The sequence below is a fragment of the Erinaceus europaeus genome, chromosome 16 (genome assembly GCF_950295315.1).
Source record: "Erinaceus europaeus chromosome 16, mEriEur2.1, whole genome shotgun sequence".
NCBI lineage: Eukaryota > Metazoa > Chordata > Mammalia > Eulipotyphla > Erinaceidae > Erinaceus > Erinaceus europaeus.
In genome coordinates, this window is record NC_080177.1 from 5,192,277 (window position 1) to 5,217,509 (window position 25,233).

A 25,233-nucleotide genomic window follows, 5' to 3' on the forward strand; every position below is an offset into this window, starting at 1 on the left:
CGCCTAGAATTAACTTTCTGTTGCCATGTCTGTGGGTACCCAGTGGACAGTGCAAGGGTCAGTACTGAGCAAAAAGTGGGGGGATGTGTGGTTTAAATGGGGAGAGGGACTGCAAAGGGATACAGGGGGTGATAGGAAACAGGCCAGGAGGTGTGTGATCATTGTAGAAACTCCATTCTGGGTTTTTATAATGCTTTGGGGGGGAAGGGAAGGGGTAGCACAGCGGGTTAAGTGCACATGGCACAAAGCGCAAGGACCTACGTAAGGATCCTGGCTTGAGCCCCCGGGTCCCCACCTGCAGGTGAAGCAGGTCTGCAGGTGTCTTTCTCTCTCCTCTCTGTCTATCCCTCTTCTCTCCATTTTTCTCTGTCCTACCCAAAACTGATAGCAATAAAAAAAAGATGGCTACCAGGAGCAGTGGATTCCTAGTGCAGGCACAGAGCCCCAGAGATAATTCTGGAAGCAAAAATTTTTAAAAAGCTTTTTTTAAGTGTTTTGGGGGGATGATGCCATCCCCATCAATATATATGCCGTCGCATCTCACCACAGTGCCATCTGCCTCCACCACAGAGCACAGGCCCCTCACTCTTGTCACACCCTCTCTCCTCTCTCTCAACCTTTAATAATCTCAAACCCACAGACACTGAGTTTAATGTTTAATGTTCCCTCCTCCCACGTGTCTTTGCTTTGATACTTAAGTTCCACTTGTGAGCAAGATCATCAGGTATTTGTCTATATTTTCTCTTTCTGACTTGTTTCATTTAACTGGACCCCAGTCCCCCACTACCTGCTCCCAGCTCTCTCTGTATTGTAGCCAAAGATAAGGCCTTGTCCTTTCTGACAGCTGAGTAGTATTCCATTCTCAGCCTTAGTGGCCCGTTTAAGGAACTGACAGTGGAAAGGGAAGGGGAAGGGGAAGGGGAAGGGACCTGGAGAGGAAGACATATGAGGCAGAGCCTGCCTCCCCTGGGGCAGGCTCTGTGCGTGGGAGTGGGCAGGTGTGTGCAGGCAGGGGAAGGAGGTTCTGAACTTGATTCTTTCTGATCTCGAGTAAGCGGGGAGCCCTCTGGGCCCCGCTTTCCCCATCTGCAACCTGGAAAAGAGCTTGTCTGGAACAGCCTCTGACTGTGGCCTGGGGTCTCCACCCTCAGACTCACCTGGTGGGCAGGCAAGCTTCCCAGATGTGCAGAGTTGGGGGAAGACATTTCTGTTCCCTGCCCTCCCCCAAGGGTTTTTCTGCAGGAGAACCGCAGAGGAGATGGTTCACAAGGCCTTCCCGGCCCTGCCCCTCCTCCTGCTTCCTGGGAAGAGTGGTGTGGGGGGTGGGGTGGGGGGGGGTACAGATAGTCTCCCCAGGGCTCCCTGCCTCTTAGTGACAACCTCCTGTGAGGTGGCAATAGAGAACAAACACTGCCAAGAATATTTGGAGAGATAGTTCAGTGGTAGTGCACCAGACTTTCACACCAGAGGCCCCGGGGGTCCGGACTGCAGAATGAGCTCAGGTGGCACACAGACTCTGCCCACTGTGGGGGCTGCCAGGTGTGTGTGTACGGGGGCAGCAAGCACTTGAGCCAGAGCCCTGCAGGTAAACAGGGCATGCTTGCGGGGGGGGGGGGGGGCTGCCCTGCTCAGGCCGAGTCCCGACCCCGGGTGCAGACCTCAGCAACTTTTTGCACTTTGCACGTCAGCTCTGCTGAGTCATCCCAAGCCTTCTGCCAGGAGCACATGGAACGGCTTCTTCTAGAATCCTGTGGCAAGAGCGTTCTCCCCCACCAACACCACCACCAACCCTCAGGCCTCTCCAAACTGAGTCAGCAGGCAGACCTCCCCAGTCCTCCCCCCTCTCCCGTCCCCCCCCTGCAGACAGACAGAAGGATACACTGCTCCTCTGGGGCCTTTAGCACACATGTGGACTTGGGTTTGTGCTGGGCTGACCAGGTGTCCCCCAGCTCCCAGTCAGGTGGTGTCACCAGAGCAGGACAAATGGACACCAACCAGTGCGGTTGCTCACACTCTGGGGAGTGGGTGCCCTGGGGGTGGGGGCACGGAAGTGATTGGGGTCTGGGTGCCGACTGGTCTTGCCCAATTGCTGGGTGCAGGTGCTCGGTGCCGTCGGTGAAAGCCCTGCCGACCGGGCCCTCAGCTCACACGCACTTTAGTGCACGTCTGTGACTTCCATGAAAGGGGCCCAGCGTTCCAGCTTGCTGGGCAGATGGTCCTCCTTGTCCTGACAGTGGCTTTTAGTCTGTAACCACCCCTCCCTCCCCAGGAAATCCCCAGGATGTCCCAACAGCAGGGCATCCGAGAACGGCTGTGTTGAAACTCGCAACCCACGAGCACGTCCTGTGGGCAGACCACGGGCGCAGCCTCACCTCTGAAGATTCCAGACTTTGCTCCTAGGATGGGAACTAGTTCCCAGACAGACAGACCCCACTGTTCACTAGAAATTAGACAGACCTCCAAAAGGAGGTGGGGGTGGGGTGGAAGGAGCTTAGAGTTCGTGGCCCAGGGCCCCCGCCAGAGCAGCCACCATAAGGTAGACTGAATGAAGGCAAGCTCTTGTCTTTACCAAATGGAAAAGCTTAACCATCGCCAAATAATCCAACCAGGGGTCTGGGGAGACGGCATAATGGTTCTGCAAAAGACTTGCATGACTGAGGCTCCCAGGTCCCGGGTTCAGTCCCTAGCACCACCATCAATCAGAGCTCAGCAGGGTTCTGGTGTCTCTCTTTCTCTCTCTCTCTCTATCTCAAATAAAATTAATGAAATATTAAACACACACACACACACACACACACACACACACACACACACACACACACACACAACCCACTCCAGCTGCCAGCCTGCCTGGGAGGTTGCACAGTAGTTAGAGTACTGGACTTGCAGGCAAGAGGTCCTGGGTTCTATTCCTGGTGCTGCTTGTAGCTAAGTGATGCTCTTTTTTTCTCTCTCTCTCTCTCTCTTCCCCCATAGGTAAATAAATTGGTAAGAAATGAAGCATGAAGCTCTCTGAGGGGAGAGAAAGTGAAGGGAAGGTCAGAGCATATTGTGCACACCAGGAGGCTGAGCCCCCTAACCACCCCCCCATCCCCACCGCCCCTTCTGTCTTGGTCCCAGTGGTCTGGTCTGCCCGCTCTCAGACACACTTCTCATCTTCCTCCAGTGGCAGAAGCGGGGCTCCTGTGTGTCATGGAGGCTCTGGGACTGTGGCTGCACAAGCCCTAATGGTTTTAGCATTCACATCCAGCCTTGTGAAGAACTCTAAGGGTGCTGGTCTTCATTCCTGAAAGGCCAGGAGGGAGAGACAGAGACAGAGACAGAAATGGACTGGCTGTAGCTTCCAGAAGCTTCCAGAACAAGGTGGATCTCTGGGAACACCTGCTGGGCTGCTTCCCGGCTGTGTGGCCTCAGGAAAGTGACTTGACCTCTCTGAGCCTGGGTTTGCTCTGCTATGAACATGAATAGTTGCCTCAATGGTTCTCGAAGTGTGGATGAGGACCAGCTTTTCCCAGATGCTAAGAAGCAGCTCTTAATGGCCAGGTGGTGGTGCAATCTGGTTAAACACACACATTATAGTGCACAAGGACCCAGGTTCAAGCCCCTGGTCCCCACCTACAGAGGGAAAGCTTCATGAGTGGTGAAGCAGGGCTACAGGTGTCTCTCTGTCTCTCTCCCTCTCTATCTCTCCCTCCCTTCTTAATTTCTGTCTGTCTCTAATAAATAAATAAAGATAATTAAAAAGAAGATGCAGCTCATAGGAAGAAGCCGGGAAGGAGAGAGGCCCCTCATGTTTCACCAGCTCAGCAGAGTGAGTGGACTAGGTGGCTTGGCTGGAAATGCCAGTTACCAGGCTCCACCAGGGTCTGCATGAGAGTTAGAAATACTGGGGCTGCCCCACGGCCTGTTCTAACTTGTCCCTGGTGGGAGGTGGTGGTGGGGGGGAGCTCAGATTGGGGGAGGCCTGCTCTACTTCTGGGGTTGTGGGGAGGGTTCAGTCAGCTCAAGTCTGGGCACAGCCTGATCACCTCACAAAGCCCCTCCTCCCTCATGCTGATGGGGGAGTGAGATTAGCTGGCAGGTGGAAAAAGGGCTGGAGACCAGACTGAACTGTAGGAAAAATATGTGCTTTTCAAGTTTTTTTTTTCTTTTCTGAGTTTCTGGAGTCTTTATAGCCTGGAGAATAATTACTTCATATTCTGAATAAAAGAAGAGAGAGGGGCGGGCTGGGGGTGGCACAGCGGGTTAAGCACATGTGGAGCAAACTGCAAGGACATATGTGAGGATCCTGGTTTGAGCCCCCGGCTCCCCACCTGCAGGGGAGTCGCTTCACAGGCGGTGAAGCAGGTCTGCAGGTGTCTGTCTTTCTCTCCCCCTCTCTGTCTTCCCCTCCTCTCTCCATTTCTCTCTGTCCTACCCAAAAACAGCGACATCAATAACAACAATGGGGGAAAAAAGATGGCCAGCAGGAGCAGCGGATTCGTAGTGCAGGCACCAAGCCCCATTGATGACCCTGGAGGCAAAAAAAAAAAAAAAAAAAAAAAAGGAAGGAAGGAAGGAAGGAAGAAAAGAAAAAGAAAAGAGAAAGAAAGGGGAGGGAACAGGAAGAGAGCATGGAACTAAACACAAGAGGCCAGGGCAGTGTGCAGTGGGAGAACACAGGACTTGTATGCTGGAGATTTGAGGTTTGATTCTCTGCACCAGCAGCAACAATGTCTCTGTCATAACAAAAAAAATAAGCAGATCTTAAAAAAAAAAGTTCAGGGACAGGAAGATAATTCATTGGGCAGAGTGTATGTCTTGCCAAGTGTACAGTCCAGGTTTAAACCCTGGCACCACATGGGAGTACCGCAGAACTAGGGGAAGCTCCTGTACTGTGATGTATCTCTTTCTTCCTGTCTCTACCTGAAATATAATAAAAAGAATAAAGAAAGGAACTAAAATCATGCATATGTGAGGCAGTGGCTCTGAAAGAGAAACGAGCCCAAAGGGCCAAAGTTCAAGGCAGATATGTGAAGGCAGCTGGGACTGGTTTTTCACGAGGATTAGACTGGAGCCTCAAGAATCTCAGGATGGCATGCTCCTGTTCCCTCTCATTCCTGCTTGCTCACTCACCACTTCTGCCATGACAGGCATGTGGGGAGGGGGACAGGGAGCCCAGGAATACGCCAGCCCCTTCCAGGGGCCACACTGCAACCTGGTCTGTGCAGAGACCTTGTCTCCCCTCTCTCAGGTGCACCTACTTCCTGCTTTAAGCATCTCTGGAACTCGCTTCTAGAAACAGTGGACTGTGATCCTTGTCTCACAGATACTCAGAAGATGCAGTGAGCTGACTCAGCAACTAAGGAGTGGAAACCATCAGGGTCCCAATGACAGGACGGTAGCTGGCACACCCGCTGTCAGACATGACTCACAGGTGGGGTGGGGGAAAGGTTTTTGTTTTTAAATTCTCTCCCTCCTCCATTTTTTATTTTTTAAATTTGTAATTAATAGCGGGTTCTAAGACTGTTAAGATTACAGGGTATAACACCCACCACCAAGCTCTGTGTCCCCACCCTGGGATCCTTTCGCAGGTCCTTGGGCTTTGTGCCACGTGCGCTTAACCCACCGCGCTACCGCCCAGCTCCCTCCCATAGCCGCTTTAGCCAGTCGTCTGCTGATGGGCATCCAGGCTGCTTCCAGTCTTTGGCTGCTGTGAATCATGCAGCTATGAGCACAGATGGGTGCATATATCCCTTCCAGTTAGTGGTGGAGTGTCCACTGGATAAAGGCCAAAGAGTGGCATTACTGAATCATACAGCAATTCCATTGTCTTTCAAGAGGGCTGCACACTTTGCATTCCCACTAGCAGCGGAGCAGAGTTGGGGGAAGATTTCTTCTTGACTGCAGATCCTGGGTCATTCTCGGGGCTTTGTGCGTGCACGGTACTGCTAAGCGGCCACCCGCCCCCCCCCCCAGTTTTCCCTTATTTATTTATTTATTTTGAGAGTGTGTGAAAGAGGGAACAGGGGAAAAGACAGAAGAGAGGGGCACTACAACAGTGCCCCACCACCCATGACAATTTCCCCTCTGCCATCCATGTTGCTCCCTTATGCTCTGGTGGCGGGCTCGAACCCCGGACACTAAGCATGGGAGGGCATGTGCTCTGCCAGGTGAGCTATGTCCCAGTAGATCCTTCAGGGGGAAAAGCTTCTCAAATGGTGAAGCAGGGCTGCAGGTGTCTCTCTGTCTCTCTTCCTTCCTATGTCTCCCTACCCTCTTGAGTTCTGGCTGCCTCTACCTAATAAAGATAATTTTTTAAAAGTTTTAAAAATTATATATAAAAATGAGGATAGAGAGCGCCGGCGGTGGCACAGTGGGTTAAGCGCACATGGCAGAAAGCGTACGGACCAGCATCAGGATCCCGGTTCAAGCCCCCGGCTCCCCACTTACAGGGGAGTTGCTTCACAGGCGGTGAAGCAGGTCTGCAGGTGTCTGTCTTTCTCTCCCCCTCTCTGTCTTCCCCTCCTCTCTCCATTTCTCTCTGTCCTATCCAACAGTGACAGCAGTAACAACAACAATAATAACAATGACAACAAACAACAAGGGAAACAAGAGGGAAAAAATTTAAAAATAAAACAAAACAAAAAACAGAGGGTAGATAGCATAATGCTTATGCAAAAAGACTCTCATACCTGAGGCTCCAAAGTCCCAGGTTCAATCCCCTGCACCACCATAAGCCAGAGCTGAGCAGTGCTCTGGTAAAAAGGAAAGGAAAGGAAAGGAAAGGAAAGGAAAGGAAAGGAAAGGAAAGGAAAGGAAAGGAAAGGAAAGGAAAGGAAAGGAAAGGAAAGGAAAGGAAAGGAAAGGAAAGGTGGAAGGAAGAAATAAAGAGGGAAAGACTCATACGCAAAGAAACTCAGTGGCTATTTTTTTTCTACTTTATTTTCTTTATTTATTTTTATTTTTGAGAAAGATGTGGTGAAAGACACAGAGAGAAACACCAGAGCCCTCCTCTGGCTAATTTTTTTTTCAGTCTGCACAGTATTCCTTTAAGGACCCGGGTTCCCGGTGAATATCTTCTTTGTGCCAACCAGGAAGGAACAAAGGCAAAGCAGCTTGTGTCTATCAAGGTGACTCAGAACTCTTAATAGAACGTGTCAGCTCATCTTTTGTCAGTACTTTTGCAGACATCAGCTCGTGACTGGATCAGCCGGGTGACTTCTGGGTGACCTGCCTCACACCCACTGGCAGAGTCAGGGGCCCTGGTTCCCTGTGCCTCCACCTTCTGGGACAGGAGACTCTCGGGGAAGCTGTCTTGGATCTGAAGACACAAACTTGAGGTCTGCTGATAGCAGGGGAGTGTCTCCCCTGCGGGCTCCAGCCTTCTTTGGCCTCCGTGAGGAGTGTAGGCAGGAGCAAACGGGACTCAGCGGTGTGGAGGGAGGCGGCTTTGTAGCCAAGTTTGGGGCAGTTATGCAAAAGGCAGTCACCCCTTTCGGCTCTGGCCACCAGGAAACCCAGAAGTGAACTGGGCTATTCTCCTGTTCCAAGACCTGCCAGTCTGAAGCTTCCTTCTTGAAAAGTCTTTCCACTTGATAGGAATTTTTTTCTCATCCTGAGACAAAGCAGAATGACATATTGAAATCTGGCATTTGCATCTAGAAAAGACCCCTAGATTAAAATAAAATGTGCCTGGAGTTGGGCGGTAGTGCATCGGGTTAAGTGCACATGGCGCAAAGCACAAGGATCAGTAAGGATCTCAGTTCGAGACCCGGGCTCCCCACCTGCAGTGGAGTTGCTCCATAGGCGGTGAAGCAGGTCCGCAGGTGTCTCTCTGTCTCTCTTCCTCTCTATCTCCCCCTTCTCTCTCAATTTCTCTCTGTCTCTATCCAATAACAAATAAAAAAGAAAAAGGAAAAAAGAAAAAGAAATCAAAATAAAATAAAATGTGTCTCACATTTTTTTACTCTGTTATCTTGCTCCCTTCTATCATCCTCATTCAGTTGTTTAAAAAGATATATTTTCTTTCTGACCAGAGTCCTGCTCTACTGTGGCTTGTGGAGGTGCTGGAGATTGAACTTGGGACATCAAACCAAAGGCATGAGAGTCTTTTGCAGAACTATTATGCTGTCTCCTTAACTTTTTTAAAAAAATAGTTATTCCTTTTTGTTGTCCTTGTTGTTTTATTGTTGTAGTTATTATTGTCGTTGTTGGATAGGACAGAGAAAAATGGAGAGAGGAGGGGAAGACAGAGAGGAGGAGAGAAAGACAGACACCTGCAGACCTGCTTCACCGCCTGTGAAGTGACTCCTCTGCATATGGAGCTGGGGGTTCGAACCGGGATCCTTACACCGGTCCTTGTACTTTGCCCTGCTGCGCTACCACCTGACTCTCTTCCCAACTCTTAATAGGCCTCTTGAGCAAATTGATAGAAACAGTTCATCTCCTCTGTCTGCTGTTACTCAAAGATGATCACACACACACACACACACACACACACACACACACACACACACACACACGGTTTCCAGTTGACATCCACACAGCAAGTATTCACTGGGTCTTACCACAAAGAGAGACAGCAAGAGAGTGAGACCTCCCCAGCACTGTGGGAGGGGGCTAGACAGGCTTCTGAGAGGAGGAAGTGTGATAGGGACCCAACCTAGAAGACCCAACAGAACTAACAAAGCAAAGGGCAGGGGACAAAGAGTGTCTGAGATAGAGGGACAAAGCAGGCAGTGATCACCTGGGAACCCCTCACCCTGAGAACCTCAGTGCAGGAGGGAAGGAGCTGGGACCAGGGTTCGAGTAGGCAGCTGGAGAGTGCTGGGTCAGTCCACACAGCAAGGACCAGGAACAGCCCAGAGTTGAGTGGAGAGGAGAGAGAATGGGGGGGGGGGGGGGTGAGCTGTACCTTGTTGCTTGTAACTGACTTTGGCAGCTGACTGGGTCCCCACCTCCCCTGGGATGCTTGCCATGCTCACTTGGGGGTCCCCACTGCCATTACTGTAGTGGTTTTCCCAAGGTCACGGATAGGGCTTGACTACTATTTCTATAACTATCTGTCTGTCTATCTATCTATCTATCTATCTATCTATCTATCTATCTATATTTTTGCCCATTTTTTCCATGGTCCCGGCTTCTTTTCCTTTCTTTTTTTAAATATTTATTTATTTATTCCCTTTTATTGCCCTTGTTTTATTATGGTAGTTATTATTGTTGTTGTTACTGATGTTGTCGTTGTTGGATAGGACAGAGAGAAATTGAGGGGGGGAGAGAAAGAGGGGAAGAGAAAGACAGACACCTGCAGACCTGCTTCACTATTTATGAAGTGACTCCCCTGCAAGTGGGGAATCAGGGGCTCGAACAGGGATCCTTAGGCCGGTCCTTGTGCTTTGCGCCACCTGCACTTAACCCGCTGCGCTACAGCCCGACTCCCGCTTCTTTTCCTTTCTAAGTCATGCCTACACCTGCTATGACTTCTGAATGTCTTTCCTTTTCCCCTCTTTTCTCTCTGGGTCCTGATGGAATTGTAGTTCAGAGTCCTCTGGTCATTTTCCCCTACCATTTCTCCCCCTCTGGGAAGATGGACCAGAATTCAATTTGGGGTGTAGGAGGTGGGGGTGCTGGCTTCTGTAATTGCTTCTCCATTCGGCGCGGACATGCTGCACATGCTCTGCATCCTCCAGACCCCGCCACAACCTCTTCAAAGCCTCCAGGAAAGTGTAGTGCCCCCCTTCTTATAAGTAAATAATATGGCCTTGCCAGCACCGGATCCTGCCACCTTAGCTTGATTTTCTTCCCCGTGTCAGAATAAAAGGCTTAGTGGTTAAAGGTGACACAATGGACTTAATACCTGTGAACACAAAGGAACTGGAGGGACGGTGCCTTGTAACACAGCTGTGGGAAATGGGCATCAAAACCTGTGTGGTTGCTAGAGAAAAAAAAAAAATCCCCACAGAACTCAGTCTCTTCCAGAGATGGCCCTGAAACTGTGATACTCTTTTTTTTAATTAAATTTTTAAAAATCTTTTTTATTATTATTTATTTTCCCTTTTTGTTGCTCTTGTTTTTTTATTCTGTTGTTATTGATATTATCGTTGTTGGATAGGACAGAGAAATGGAGAGAGGAGGGGAAGACAGAGAGGGGGAGAGAAAGATAGACGCCTGCAGACCTGTTTCAGTGCTTGTGAAGCGACTCCCCTGCAGGTGGGGAGCCGGGGGCTCAACCGGGATCCTTATGCCAGTCCTGGTACTTCACGCCATGCGTGCTTAACCCACTGCGCTACCATGACCCCCTGATATTCTTTTTAAAAATGTATTCTTGGGGAGTCAGATGGTAGCCAGCAAAAGGATCCCAGTTTGAGCCCCTGGCTCCCCACCTGCAGGGGAGTCGCTTCACAAGTGGTGAAGCAGGTCTACAGGTGTCTGTCTTTTTCTCCTCCTCTCTGTCTTCCCCTCCTCTCTCCATTTCTCTCTGTCTTATTCAACAACAATGACATCAATAACAACAATAACTACAACAACAATAAAAATGTATTCTTTATTGGTAGAGACAGAAAATGAGAGAGGAGTGGGTGATAGATAGGGAAAGAACAGAGAGACACCTGTAGCCCTGCTTCACCACTTGTGAAGCTTCCCCCTTTCAGGTGGGGACCGGGGGCTTGAATCTGGGTCCTTGCGCACTTGAATGTGTGCGTTCAACCAGGTGCACCACCGCCTGGCCCCAGCAGTGATGCTGTCCTGGAATCCTTAAGAAGAGGCAGAATGGCTGGGGCGGGGTGTGTGTGTCTTCAGGGGACAACCAGTGGTTGGAGACCCAGAACAGTGAGCTGATGGGGACTGGAATTAGAGAAGAGGGCAGTGTAGACAATTCTTGTTCGTTACTTGGTTAATGACTCTGTAAAGGAGAGGTATGAAGTCAGAGAGGCAGGGACGGGGTGAGAGTGGCAGGGCAGGAGACTTGCTTGTTGAAGGCCCACTGGCAGCTTGATTAGAACTACCTTCTGTTCTGCTGCCCCAGCTCCCTCCTGATCTGTGTCCTCTGATACAAGCCGCTGCTTCACCCCCACGGCACCCCACTACATACACACACACAAGGGGGAAGAAGGCAGGTGGGAGAGGGAGGCGAGAAGAGCAGCTGCCTGTCAGGAGGAGATGGTAGTCAGAGCTCGGTGACATTTGCAGAGACATCTGTGCCTGGCACGAACTGTCACAGGGCAGCCCACACGAAGAGTCCCTCTCCCATTAGCTCTTGCCGCATCACCAGGCATGGGACACGCCCTAATCGTCAGAAAGATGGGGAATTTCTCCTCTCCATTCAGAGTCTTGGGGGTGTGTGTGTGTGCGCGCACTTTTTTAGATTAATTAGTGAGAGAAGGAGAGAGAACCAGAGCATCAGCCTGGTGCATATGGTGCCAGAGATCAAACTTGGAGCCTCATACTTGTAAGTCCTGCACTCGACCAGTTGAATTATTTCCCCAGCCACTAGTGAAGTATATATGTATTTTTCCCTTTACTGATTTGTTTTATTTTGTACTGGGAGGTTAATGGTTCACTGTACAGTTGTTAGCCCATGGAAACAATTTCTCATCCTCCCCAAGATACTGCAAAATACTCTCACTCCCGAAATAAGCCCGTCATCGGGCACCCGGACCTGAAAGCCACCCAGCAGATTCTTTACGAGTACAGACCTTGGAAGAGAATTACTGAACCCTGTGCTGGTTCTATACCTAGCTTCTTTTCTTTGATTATTTTTCAAACAATCGTGCTTTCTTCTTCTCCTTCTCCTTCTCCTTCTCCTTCTCCTTCTCCTTCTCCTTCTTCCTCTTCTAGCGTTTGCCCTTCTTCCGTAGCCAGTCAACAGCGTCAGGTTGAGCCTGATGTAAAGTTTCGAGACCTCCTTTGAATCTGGAGAGGTGGTAGTCGTTGACTATGTGGGTCATAGTCTGTCTGGAGCCGCAGGGGCAGTTCGGGTCGTCTCTGGCTCCCCAGCGATGGAACATAGTGGCGCACCGGCCATGGCCTGTTCGATAGCGATTGAGCAGGGCCCAATCATAACGTGCTAGGTCAAAGCCGGGTTGACGCTTGCAGGGGTCTGTGATGAGGTGTTTGTTCTTTACCTCAGCTGACTGCCAGCTCTGTTTCCAAGAGACTGGAACAGAGAAGTTCAGTGTAGGCATAGGGGACCAGATTGGGTGACGAGATGTCAAGCATTGGACAGGGTGGGCGAAGATAACGCGTTTGGCGAAGGACAGCCCCTCAACATTAAGTTGGAGGACTCGAAGAGCAGGACCAACAGCTTGAAAGCTGTCAGGAGCTGCTTGTTGCTGGCTTTGAAAGTGACTGGGATCCACGTGGATTCAGTTGGCTAGGAAGGATTGTTAGTTTCCCCAGTGAATGGGTACTCACAGGATGCACCACGGGAAGGTCGATCCAATGCATCCCATCGATCCAATGCATCCTGTCGATCCAATGCATCCCAATAGTGCTTTAATAATGATTAACAAGATTGTTGGGGCCGGGTGGTGGTGCACCTGACTGAGTGCACCTATTATAATGCACAAGGAACCAGGTTCAAGCCCCCGGTCCCCACCTGCAGAGGGAAAGCTTCACGAGTGGTGAAGCAGTACTGCAGGTGTCTCTCTATCTCCCTCTTCCCTCTCAATTTCTGACTGTCTCTATCAAATAAATAAATAAAGATAATTAAAACATTTAAAAAATCATTAAAAAAACAACTAAGATTGGGAGTCGGGCTGTAGCACAGCGGGTTAAGCGCAGGTGGCACAAAGCACAAGGACCGGCATAAGGATCCCGGTTCGAACCCTGGCTCCCCACCTGCAGGGGACTCGCTTCACAGGCGGTGAAGCAGGTCTGCAGGTGTCTATCTTTCTCTCCTCCTCTCTGTCTTCCCCTCCTCTCTCCATTTCTCTCTGTCCTATCCAACAACGACAACAACAATAATAACTACAACAATAAAACAACAAGGGAAACAAGAGAATAAATAAATTAAATAAATATTAAAAAAAAAAAACAACCAAGATTATAAGATAACGGGGGTACAATTCCACACAGTTCCCACCATCAGAGTTCTGTGTCCCATCCCCTCCTTGGAAGGCTTCCTTATTCTTTATCCCTCTAGGAGTATGGACCCCAAATAATTCTTTTAAGTTTCATTTATTAATGAGACAGATAGGAGGAGGATAGAGAAAGAACCAGACATCACTCTGGTACATGGGCTGCCAGGGATTGAACTTGGGACCTCATGCTTGAGAGTCCAGTGCTTTATCCACTGCGCCACCTCCTGGACCATGACCATGGACCAAAATTCTTTATGGAGTGCAGAAGGTGGGAGGTCTGGCTTCTGTAATTGCTTCTCCACTGGACATGGATATTGGCAGGTGGATCCATCCCCCCAGCCTGTTTCTATCTTTCCCTAGTGGGGCAGGGCTCTGGGGAGGTGGGGTTCCAGGACACACTGGTGAGGTCGTCTGCCCAGGAAAGTCAGGTTAGAATCATAGAAACATCCAGACATCTACAGCTTAGTGGCTGAAAGGTGGAAAGTTATAAAGCAGGACAAACTGTTTAACAATTTCTTAGGTCCTCACTGAAACGAGGTTGCTACAGCCTCATGAGAACGAGGAGAGTGGCTGAGATGGAGAGACGGCAGAGCAGAGCTGTAATTGTCTCCAAACGCCAGGCTTCACCATGTGAAAGCCAGTATGGAGGCAAGGCTGGGTGGGCAGAAAGTGGGCTTATTCAGATCTCCGTCCCTCCCCCACCCCCCCCAGAAGATGGCAGGCTCCTGTCTCTGAACTTCCACCTTAATCTCAGGCTGCCACTTAGAGGTTTTATAGAGAAGGGGTGGGGAGGGGAGGGGAGCTGGGGAAAGGGGTCATGCTCTGGTGAGAGTGGAGGACCACCCCCCTCCAGGCCGTCTCTTCAGCACCAGCAGTCAGGGGCTCTGCGTGACCTGCTAGGTTGTTAAAACCAAATCCGACGTCTCATTATTGCACAAGACTTGAACCTGGAAGACTTCATGCCTTTCCTTTAAAAAAAATTTTTTAAATTGTATTTAGTTTTGATAGAGACAGCCAGATATCAAGAGGGGAAAGGGAGATAGAGAAAGAAAGAGAGGCACAGACTCCTGCAGTCCTGCTTCACCACTCATGAAGCTTCCCCCTCTGCAGGTGAGGACTGGGGGCTTGAACCTGGGTCCTTGCACATTGTAACACGTGCGCTCAACCAGGTGCGCCACTGCCCAGCCTCACCAAGGACCTTTCTTGTCTGCTCTCTGCTCTCTGCCTGCAGCTGGCCCTTGGCTCCTCAGGCAAGCATAACTTTCCTTAGTAACCAGAAGATGAGGAAAGCGGAAGTGAAGGCCGCAGAGAGGGCTGGGAAGGCCCAGGGTGAAGGTCGTGCCCCATGCAGGGAGGCCAAGCTAACACAACATGGAGTTGCTCCTGCTCAGTGTCACATTTCCAGCCCGGAAACAAACCCCTTCCCTCCAGCGAGAACGTGACAGAGCCGCTTCCAGCTTGGAGAGAAGTCATCAGACCGACCCTTTGATGACCTCTCCGGCCACCCAGGCCTGTCTCCGATTCACCTGTAATATTAGTGAAGGAAGGAAAAGTTCCAACGCCGGGTCGATTCCTTGGTGCCTGTTTATAAGAAAGTCACAAGGCCTCACCCATCAATCATTAACCCCCCGCCACCACCTCTTTCCTTCTGGGCAGGATCTTGGACTTTCTGGCTGTGCACTTGACCTGCAGGGGAACAGAATCAGGGGGTGGGGTGGGGAAGAGAGAAAAGAAAACCAACAACAACTAAGTACGGGGGTTTGGGGAGGCAGAATCCATGCAAGATGGACATGGTGAGATTCCCCTGACCCCCCCCCCCCCACCACCACCACTGAAGGCTGAACCTACTGGACTTTTGTAAGCTATATGGCTCTGTTATTTTATTTTATTTTATTTTATTTTACTTTACTTTATTTTACCAGAGTGCTGCTCAGTTCTGATGGTGGTGCTGGAGATTGAACCTGGCACCTCAGAGCCTCAGGCAGGAAAGTCTTTTCGCATCACCCTGTGCTGTCTCCCCAGCCCCACTGTTTGTCTTTTAATCACCTTGAACTGTAGAAATTTCTTATAAAGCATTGGTGAGATGTATTTTCTTTTCTAAAAAATTGTTTATTGTCTTTATTTATTATTGGATAGAGACAACCAGAAATTGAGAGGAAGGAGGAGATAGAGAGGGAGACAGACAAGAGACCAGGCGGTAGCACACATTAAAAATGCACATTACAGTGTGAAAGGAATCAGGTTCAAGCCCCTGGTCCCCACCTGCAGGGGGAAAGCTTCACAAGTGGTGAAACAGGGCTGCAGGTGTCTCTCTGTCTCTATCTCCCCCGCCCCTCTCAATTTATCTCTGTCTCTATCCAATAATAAATTAAATTTTAAAAAAAGAGAGAGAGGGAGAAAGACACCTGCAGCCCTGCTTCACCACTCATGAAGCTTTCCCCCTGCAGGTGGGGATGGGGGGCTTGAACCCAGATCTTCGTGCAATGCAACATGTGCGCTCAACCCGGTGCACCACCACCTGGTCCCTGTGAAATGTATTTTCTGGAAAAAAAAAAAAAGTGTGCCCTGAGATGGATGCAGAGGAGCCATGAAGCTGTCTTCTCTGCTGGTGTGTGTGTGGGGGGGGGGGGAATGAAAGCCGGATAAACCCTAAGTTTCTTCTCAGTCTCTCTGTAACTCATGTGAAGTACGCACGCTGAGCTGTAGCTGGGACCCTGAGCTTGCTGTGGCCTCTCTCTGGACTGTCATTCCTCCTCTAGTGCTCCTAGTTAACACAGTCCCATTGACATGAGAGCCACCTCCTCCAAGAAGTCTGCCTGCATTTCTTTGGCCTCAGTGGTCCTTCCATTGTTCTCTTTCATGGTCCTTGTTTATATCCTTTTTAGTGCTGACTATGTAGACTGTGTCTGGCGTGTCAGAGTGCATGTGTATTTTATAGGCTTTCTTGCTTGCTTACTTGCAGTTTATTTATGTACCCATTGTTTATTTATAAACATTTTATTTATTTAATGAGGGTGATCAGAGTGCTCCTCAGCTCTGGCTTATAGTGGTGCTAGGGATTGAACCTGGGGCCTTAGCACTTCAGGCATGAGATTTGTTTGCAAAACTATTATGTGTCTCTCCAGCCCACTTGCAGTTTATCTTATTAATTTATTTGCAGTCTTTTCCCCTGGAATTTCGGCTTCTTGAGGGCAGCTCTGCTGTGATCCTATTTTTAATTATTGTCCATTGTTTTTGTTTTTTTATTCTTTTTTTGCCTCCAGGGTTATTGCTGGGGCTCAGTGCCTGCACCATGAATCCACTACTCCTGGAGGACATTTCCCCCCCTTTTGTTGCCCTTGTTGTGGTTATTGTTGTTGTTGATGTCGTTTGTTGTTGGACAGGACAGAGAGAAACTGAGAGAGGAGGGGGAAGACAGACACCTGCAGACCTGCTTCACCACCTGTGAAGCGACTCCCCTGCAGGTGGGGAGCCGGGGGCTGGAACCGGGATCTTTACGTAAGTTCTTGCACTTTGTGCCATGTGCGCTTAACCCGCTGCGCTACCGCCCGACTCCCTGTTCATTGTTTTTTTTTTTTACTGCCACCAGGGTTATTGCTGAGATTGAGTGCCTGGCCATTCTTTCTTTTATTTGATAGGACAGAGAGAAATTGAGAGAGGAGGGGGAGGGAGAAAGAGTGGGAGAGAGACAGAGAAACACCTGCAGTCTTGCTTCACTGCTCATGAAACTTCCCCCATGCAGGTGGGAAGCGGGGGCTTGAACCTGGGTCCTTGCTCATGGTAACACATGCACTCAACTAAGTGTGCCACTGCTCGGTCTCTGTCACGATCCTTATTATCCCCTTATCTCCTTGGTCCCTGAGACAAATGCCTGACATCTCTTAGACACGTTAGTAGAGATGAAGGCATGAAATCCCAGATTAAACCCCACTCCAAAGAGGGTATTGAGCAGTACCCACTCCAAGGTGGGTATTGAGAGAGAGAGGCGCCTGCAACACTGCTCCACTGCTCGTGAAGCTTCCCCCTTGCAGGTAGACACGGGGGACTTGAACCCAGGTCTCTGTGCACGATAACATGTGTGTGTCCTCTCCTAGATGTGCCACTAGTTGGCTTCTACTGAAACTTATTTACCTGCCGTAATACATGGACTTTATTTGGACCCTGAGTGAAACAAGCTACTAAATAAATTTATGAAATACTTGGGGCAATTTGCCTGTTGGATATTGGACGTTGTGAAGACATTCTTGTCAAGTGTTGAGGTGTTGAAGGGATGCTGTGGTTATTTTGAAGTGTTTTGTGATGTATAGACCTTAACGGCCTTTCTTTAAAGTTACTGGGACAAGGTGGGGGCACTAGACACGTTGCTTTCATATTGTCTTTGGACTCTTCTGTAATGAGATTTTGAAACAAGACACAAGGAGTATTAATAGTTCCGAATCAGCTCAAGGCCTCGGGCCAGGAGCTAGCCCACCTGGTGGAGACCCTGCCTGGCGGTGTTTGAGGCACCATGTTTGAAGCCCATCACCACAGGAGAGAATTTTGTTGACGTAACACAGAATTCCCCAGGTATATCCACGGTGCCTCTCTTCAGTGCCTGGGCTTGAACCCAGAGCCTCTCACCTAGTAAAGGCTTGTGCTCTCCTTAGTAAGCTACCTACCAGCTCTGTTGACTTTCTCAAAGTGTCATTGTGGGATTACAGCTTTGTTTTAAGCGTCCCTTTGTCTTAGAGATACAGACTCAAGTCTGTCCGGATGGGATGCGTTTGGAGTGGGGAATGGTATAGATGAAGCCTTTGGATTGTGATTTTTAAAAAATATTTATTTATTTTCCCTTTTGTTGCCCTTGTTTTATTGTTGTAGTTATTATTGCTGTTGTTATTGATGTCATCATAGTTGGATAGGACAGAGAGAAATGGAGAGAGGAGGGGAAGACAGAGAGGAGGAGAGAAAGACAGACACCTGCAGACCTGCTTTACCACCTGTGAAGCAACTCCCCTGCAGGTGGGGAGTCGGGGGCTCGAACCGGGATCCTTGTGCATGGGTCCTTGTGCTTTGCACCACGTGCGCTTAACCCACTGCACTACTGCCCGACTCCCTGGACTGTGAATTGTTAAGCTGTCCAGCTGAGGGGACACGGGGGCTCGTTCTGTTCTCCCATCCCTCTTGCTGTTTACTTCTGAGTGTTTCCACAAGGAAATTGGGCTCCATGGCTTGAACTCCCCATCAGGAACACAGAAGCTCTACTGCTGAGCCCAGCTCATCTCCCATTACACTTCCCAGCAGGAATCTGGCACTTCTGTTTTGCCCAAAGCAGAAAACCTTGGTCCTGTCCCCTTTACCTGAAGCACAAAGCTCCCTGAACTGGGAAGAATGGCTGAGCTCTGTCTGGAAAAACAGAGAGAGGTCTACGCAGTCTGCCATGTCTCAGTGCTGGGGGAGGCCCTTGGCTGGGCTGAGGGGCCGCCATGTTTCTTTCTCTCACAGAGCTCCTGTCACCTCTGGGTGCTGCCTTTGGGCACCTTTAGCCTTTCCTGATTTGGCAGGAAACACCTAGCTGGCTCTGGCTTCCCATCAAGAGTACTTAGCGTGAACTAAAGCAAGAAAAACCTCTTCCGGTAACCTCTCCCCAAGATCTCTGATGTTTGGCATCATTCGTACGTTAAGAAAATATTTACCAAGCAGCCAGTTTGGTGTGTGAGCTAGTCAGAGCATGGATTCACAGAGATGGAGATGACAGGTCCTAGGCCTCAGGGTTCAGGTGCTTAATTATCCAAATTATCCACTCTCTTCACAGTGAAAGACAGTGACGGGGTATTTTCTCTTTCATGGGAAACAGGAGTTTATGGTAATTTCCCTCTCTCTCTCTCTCTCTCTCTCTCCTCCAGGGTTATTGCTGGGGCTCCTGGAAACCATTTTTTCCTCCATTTTATTGGATAGGACAGAGAGAAATGGAGAGAGGAGAGGAAGATAGAGAGGAAGAGAGAAATATAGACACCTGCAGACCTGCTTCACCACCTGTGAAGCGACTCCCCCTCTGAAGGTGGAGAGCAGAGGGCTGAAACCCAGATCCTTGTACAGGTCCTCACACTTAGTACTGTGTGCACTTAACCAACACTGCCACCACCTGGCCCTCATAATTTTTTTTTCCTCTTTCTTTCTTTGGTATAGTTGAGAGACAATGAGAGATAGTTAGGAAGAGAGTGACTTAGTGAAAGAGTCACCTGCAGCACTAATCCATCATCACTTATGAAGCTTTCCTCCTGCGGGTGGAAACCAGGGGCTTGAACCCTAGTCCTCATGTATGGTAACACGTACGCTCTACCTCCTGAGCCCCCACCTGGCCTCTGAACTTGCAGTAGTGATAATAAACAACAGACTGATTTTTCAGACTCTGAAAACCACGGTAGTCATTCGAAGGAGTGGGAAGGGGTGGCAGTAGGCAACTCTGGCATGGACTTGAGTGTGATGGCCCTGAATTGTGGTGGTGAGTGTGCTGAGTCTCTCTCTCTCTCTCACACACACACACACACACACACACACACACACAGAGGTGTGAAACTGTGCTCTGAAAATGCTACCTTATTGGGGGCCAGGTACCTGCTTGAGCACATACATTACAAGGTGTAAGGACCTAGGTTCGAGCTTCTGGTCCCTACCTGCAGAGGGACAGCTTTATAAGTGATAAAGCAGGGCTGCAGGTGTGTGTGTGTCTCTCTCCATCGCTCTCTCCTCGTTTCTTCTCAACCTCTCTCTGTCTATCCAAAATAAATTTTAAAAAATTTTTAAGTTTCTTTTTTTAAATTTTATTATCTTTATTTATGTATTAGATAGAGTCAGCCAGAAATTGAGTGGAGGAGGGGAGATTGAGAGGGTGAGAGACAGAGAGACACCTGCAGACCTGCTTCACCACTCACAAAGTTTTCCCCCTGCAGGTGGGGACTGGAGGCTGGAACCTCTGGGTGCTTGTGCACTGTAATATGTGCGCTCAACCAGGTGTGCCACCACCGGCCCCAATAAAAAATATTTTGGAAAAAAATTCTGATATTATAACCCAGTATTCAATCAGTTATTTTTTTTAAAGGCAAGAGAGTGTTATGAAAGCTTTTAAAATTTTTCAAGTATCTTTATTTATTGGATAGAGACAGCCAGAAATTGAGAGGGAAGAGGGAGAGAGAGAGGGGGAGAGAGACAGAGAGACACCTGCAGCCCTGCTTTACCACTTGTGAAACTTTCCCCCTGCAGATGGGGATTGGGGGCTTGAACCTGGGTCCCTGCACACTATAATGTGTGCACTTAACTAAGTGTGCCACCACTCAGCCCCTTTGTTATAAAAGCTTTTGCAAGGGGGCTGGGTGGTGGTGCACCTGGTTGAGCGCACATGTTACAGTGCTCAAGGATCCAGGTTTGAGTTCCCGGCCCCCACCTGCAGGGAGAAATTTTCATGAGTGGTGAAACAGGGCTGCAGGTGTCTCTCTGTCTCTCTCTCTCTATCACCCCCTTCCCTCTCAATTTCTGGCTGTGTCTATCCAATAAATAAAGATTAAAAAGTTTTTAAAAATAAATAAAAAATAAAAGCTTTTGCAAGCACTACTCTGGAGAAAATCTTCCCTCTAGCCCAGGTCCCTTAGTCCTGTGTGCAAAGAGCATTCTTATCACCGTGTCGTGGACTTCCTGTGTCTTTTTAGTCACAGCTGACCGGCAGCTCTGTCACTCTGGCTGGGCGCCTGGGATGCTCTGAGCTGAAAAGGGCTGGAGGCTCATCCTGGAGCTTCTTCCTGTCCTTGGGGGCTGGCATGCTATGGCTTGACTGTTTTCTCTCTGCTGCCAGCATTCCCAGGGGAATTCAACCTTGCTCTCAGCTGGGAAGACACCTTCCTCCACTTTGCCCCTGGAGCCCATGGCTTCTAGCCTCCCTCTTCCCCAGCCGCCATCTTGGTGCTGTGGAGCTGCCTTGAGTCAGGGCCTGTGAAGCTTGGAAACTGCTCTGTGGTGACTTAGACTCAAGGCAGAGAACTCGCGTCTGGTCAAAAAAGTTGGGCTGGAGATTTGAAGGGTCTCTGTGAGCACTGACGTGTCTGAAGAGGGAACTCCCAAGGCTGATATCTGAAAAATCAGAGATCCAAACCGTGTGAGTCCAGACCTTGGACCAACTCCTTGTAGCAATTTCTTTTTTTCCTCTTTACTGGGGGATTAATGTTTTACATTTGACAGTGAATGCAATAGTTTGTACATGCATAACATTTCCCAGTTTTCCACTTAACAATACAACCCCCACTAGGTCCTCTGTCATCCTTTTTGGACCTGTATTCTCCCCACCCCACCCCAGAGTCTTTATCTTTGGTGTAATCCACCAACTCCAGTTCAGGTTCTCCTTGCGTTTTCTCTTCTGATCTTGATTTTCAACTTCTGCCTGAGAGTGAGATCATCTCATATTCATCCTTCTGTTTCTGACTTATTTCACTTAATATGATTTCTTCAAGCTCCATCCAAGATGGGCTGAAAATGGTTTTAATAGCTGAGTAGTATTCCACTGTGTGTATAGACCACAACTTGCTCAGCCACTCACCTGTTGTTGGACACCTGGGTTGCTTCCAGGTTTTGGCTATTACAAATTGTACTGCTATAAACGTATGTGTACACAGATCTTTTTGGATGGGCGTGTTTGGTTCCTTAGGATAGATCCCCAGGAGAGGAATCACAGGGTCATAGGGTAGGTCCATTTCTAGCCTTCTGAGAGTTCTCCAGACTGTTCTCCATAGAGATTGGACCAATTGACAGTCCCACCAGCAGTGCAGGAGGACTCCTTTGACCCCACACCCTCTCCAGCATTTGTTGCTGCCAACTTTTCTTTTTTCTTTTAAAGAATTTTTTTATTTATGTATGAGAATTATAGGAGGAGAGAGAGAAAGAATCAGACGTCACTCTGGTACATGTGCTGCCGGGGATTGAACTCAGGACCTCATGCTTGAGAGTCCGATGCTTTATCCACTGTGCCACCTCCCGGACCACGCTGCTAACTTTTCTGATGTATGACATTCTCACAGGAGTGAAGTGGTATCTCATGGTTGTCTTTCTTTGCATTTCTCTGAGCCATTTCTTTATTTTTTCATAACCAGGGAATGAACTCAAGGCCTCCTGCATGTGAGAGTAATACTGCTGAGCAACTTTTGGACTATTATTACTATTTTAAATGATTTAATTTTTAAAATGATTTTAAAATATCTATCAACTTGATTTAATAGGACAGAGAGAAGTTGAGAGGGCAGAGGGAGATAGGGGGAGAGACTAAGTGACACCTGCAGACCTGCTTCACTGCTTGTGAAGCTTCCTTCCTGCAGGTTGGGAACAGGGGTTCGAACCTGGGTCCTTGCATATGAAAATGTGTGCGCTCAACCTAGTGTATCCTCAGCCAAGTCTTATTATACTAATTATTATTATTTTACAGCACCATGGACTTGAGTTTTCATTATCCCACTGCACCTGGCTAGAGTCTTTCTTTTTCTTTTTGCTTTTTCTCTTCTTTCTTTTTTTCTTTGTCTCCAGGGTTATCGCTGGGGCTCGGTGCTGGAACTACAAATCCTCTGCTCCTGCAGGCCATTTTTTCCATTTTCTCTCTGTCTTTATCTCCCTCTATAGCTATCACAAAGAAAGAATAGGGACAGAAAAATAAAGAAGGAAAGGAAGGAAGGAAGATAGTTGCTGCTAGGAATGGTAAGGCAGTACAGGCACTGAACCTCAACAATAACCCTGGTGGCAAAAATAAATAAGTAAAATGGAAATGGTCTTGTAGCTGGAAGATAGCTCACCCAGTAGAGTGCAACCCTTACCATATGTGAGACCTTGGGTTTGAGTCCCAGGATGGATGCACTACGGACACCACTGGATAGGACAGAGAGAAATCGAGAGGGAAGGGGAGATACAGAGGGAGCGAGGAAGACAGACACCTGCAGACCTGCTTCACTGTTTGTGAAGCTTCCCTGCTGCAGGTGGGGAGCCGGGGGCTCCAACCCAGATCCTTGTGTGGGTTCTTGCACTTAGTACTATGTGCGCTTAACTGGTTACACCACCGCCTGTCCCCCTTTTTTTTGCCTCCAGGGTTATTGCCGGGCTCAGTGCCTCCACCGCGAATCCACGGCTCCTGGAGACCATTGTTTCCCCTTTTGTTGCCCTTGTTGTTCCATCATCGTTGTGGTTATTATTATTGTTGTTGTTGCTGTCATTGGATAGGACAGAGAGAAATGGAGAGAGGAAGGCAAGACAGAGAGGGGGAGAGAAAGACAGACACCTACAGACCTGCTTCACCGCCTGTGAAGCGACTCCCCTGCAGGTGGGGAGCCGGAGCTCGAACCGGGATCCTTAAGCTGGTCCTTGCGCTTCATGCCATGTGCACTTAACCCTCTGCTCCATGGCCTGGAGCCCTTTTTTACCTTTTTAAGTGGACATGGGCACCAGGCTTTGCTTCTAACTCCCTACTCTGGGCTAAGATCCCCAACTTGAGAACAAGATAGAGGGAATTGGGGTTCTGAGGGGCTGGTACACACAGTGAACCAGCTATGGTCTTTGCAAGTGTCCCTGGGAGAAGTGACCTTCCTCTCCTCTCTGTCCTAGTGGACACCTGCTAATGAATGGACCCTGGGTGACCAAATGTACTTCCCAAATTCAAGAAAGTCCTCGGAGCCCCACTGTTGTTCTGCCTTCACGAGCCATAGCACGCCAATTACTTGTTTTTCTGGAGAACCCTCAGCCTGCAAATCCATTTAATTACTATGGGAGATAATCTCCTAAACATAGCTTTACATTCTTGAGAGACTTTTCCTTGTGGGGGCCAGAAAGTTTATCTGAACGTGGGCTCAGACTGTTTACTTTCCTTTCCAAAGAGGGGACTATTCCCTGCTAATTAGCAGGAAGCCTGAGCCTAGCGGGATTTATTTTTTTAAGTCCTTCGCTCCTCACCAAGAGTTTGCTAATTCAGTTGTAATAATTGGTTTCTAGTGTTGTTCTGCTCTAGGCCAGCAGAAACTTGCGTTTAGCTCTGCGATTCCAGGCCTGCAGCGGGCCTGGTATTTTTCAAGCATCCATGTCCTGTCCGGCTGGATACTTGCTACAGATGTGGCCTTAGAATTAGTGTCCTCAAGGATGGGAGATGACACCTGGGAAGCCACCAGTCTCCAAGACCTACCTGGAGCTGTGGCCCATTCTCTCGTCCATTCTAGGGAATCCCCCAGGATTTGTGAAAAACCACCTTGCTGGAGTGCAGGCTAGGCGGGTTCAAGACCCACCCCGGCCCCTCTCCTCACCTGCGGGGGCTCATGAGTAATGGGATAGTGAGACAGGTTTCTCTCCTTCTCTCTGTCTGTATCTCCCTCTCAATCTCTAACCTCTATCAAAAGAGAGAAAGAGAGAAAGAGAGGGAAAGGCAGACAGGAAGGAAGGAAGGAAAGAAGGAAGAGAGGAAGGGAGGAAGGAAGGGAGGGAGGGAGGATAAAAGGGTAAAAGAAAAGAAGGAGGAAATTTGGTTGGAATGGTGAATGATTATGAATGGTGAAGCAGTGCAGGCACTGAATCCCAGCAATACCCCTGGTGGCAAATAAATAATTAAGTAGGAAAAGGAAATGGTCTTGTAGCTGAGATATAGCTCACCCAGTAAGCTGACCCCTTACCATATGTGAGACCCTGGGTTCGAGCCCCAGTTGGGACACTCCATGCAAAGCAGCTGGGGGAGCTCCATGGGTGGGTAGAACAGTGCTGTGCTGTCTCTCTTCTCTGTCTTTCCTTACCATCGCTCTCTCTCTCTTAAAAGTTAAAGACGGGGGTCGGGCGGTGGCGCAGTGGGTTAAGCGCACGTGGCGCTAAGCGCAGGGACCGGCGTAAGGATCCCGGTTCGAGCCCCCAGCTCCCCACCTGCAGGGGAGTCGCTTCACAGGCGGTGAAGCAGGTCTGCAGGTGTCTGTCTTTCTCTCCCCCTCTCTGTCTTCCCCTCCTCTCTCCATTTCTCTCTGTCCTATCCAACAACGAACAACGTCAACAATGGCAATAATAACCGCAACGAGGCTGCAACAACTAGGGCAACAAAAAGGGGGCAAAATGGCCTCCAGGAGCGGTGGATTCATGGTGCAGGCACCGAGCCCAGCAATAACCCTGGAGGGAAAAAAAAAAAAAAAAAAGTTAAAGA

At 49.1% G+C, this 25,233-nt stretch overlaps 1 protein-coding gene across 2 annotated transcripts in view; it reads left to right on the forward strand.

The window, feature by feature from the left end:
* The window catches only part of CA12 (carbonic anhydrase 12), a 63,066-nt gene that overhangs the window by 10,970 nt on the left and 26,863 nt on the right, over positions 1–25,233 (forward strand). The gene's annotated exons all lie outside the window — the stretch shown is intronic.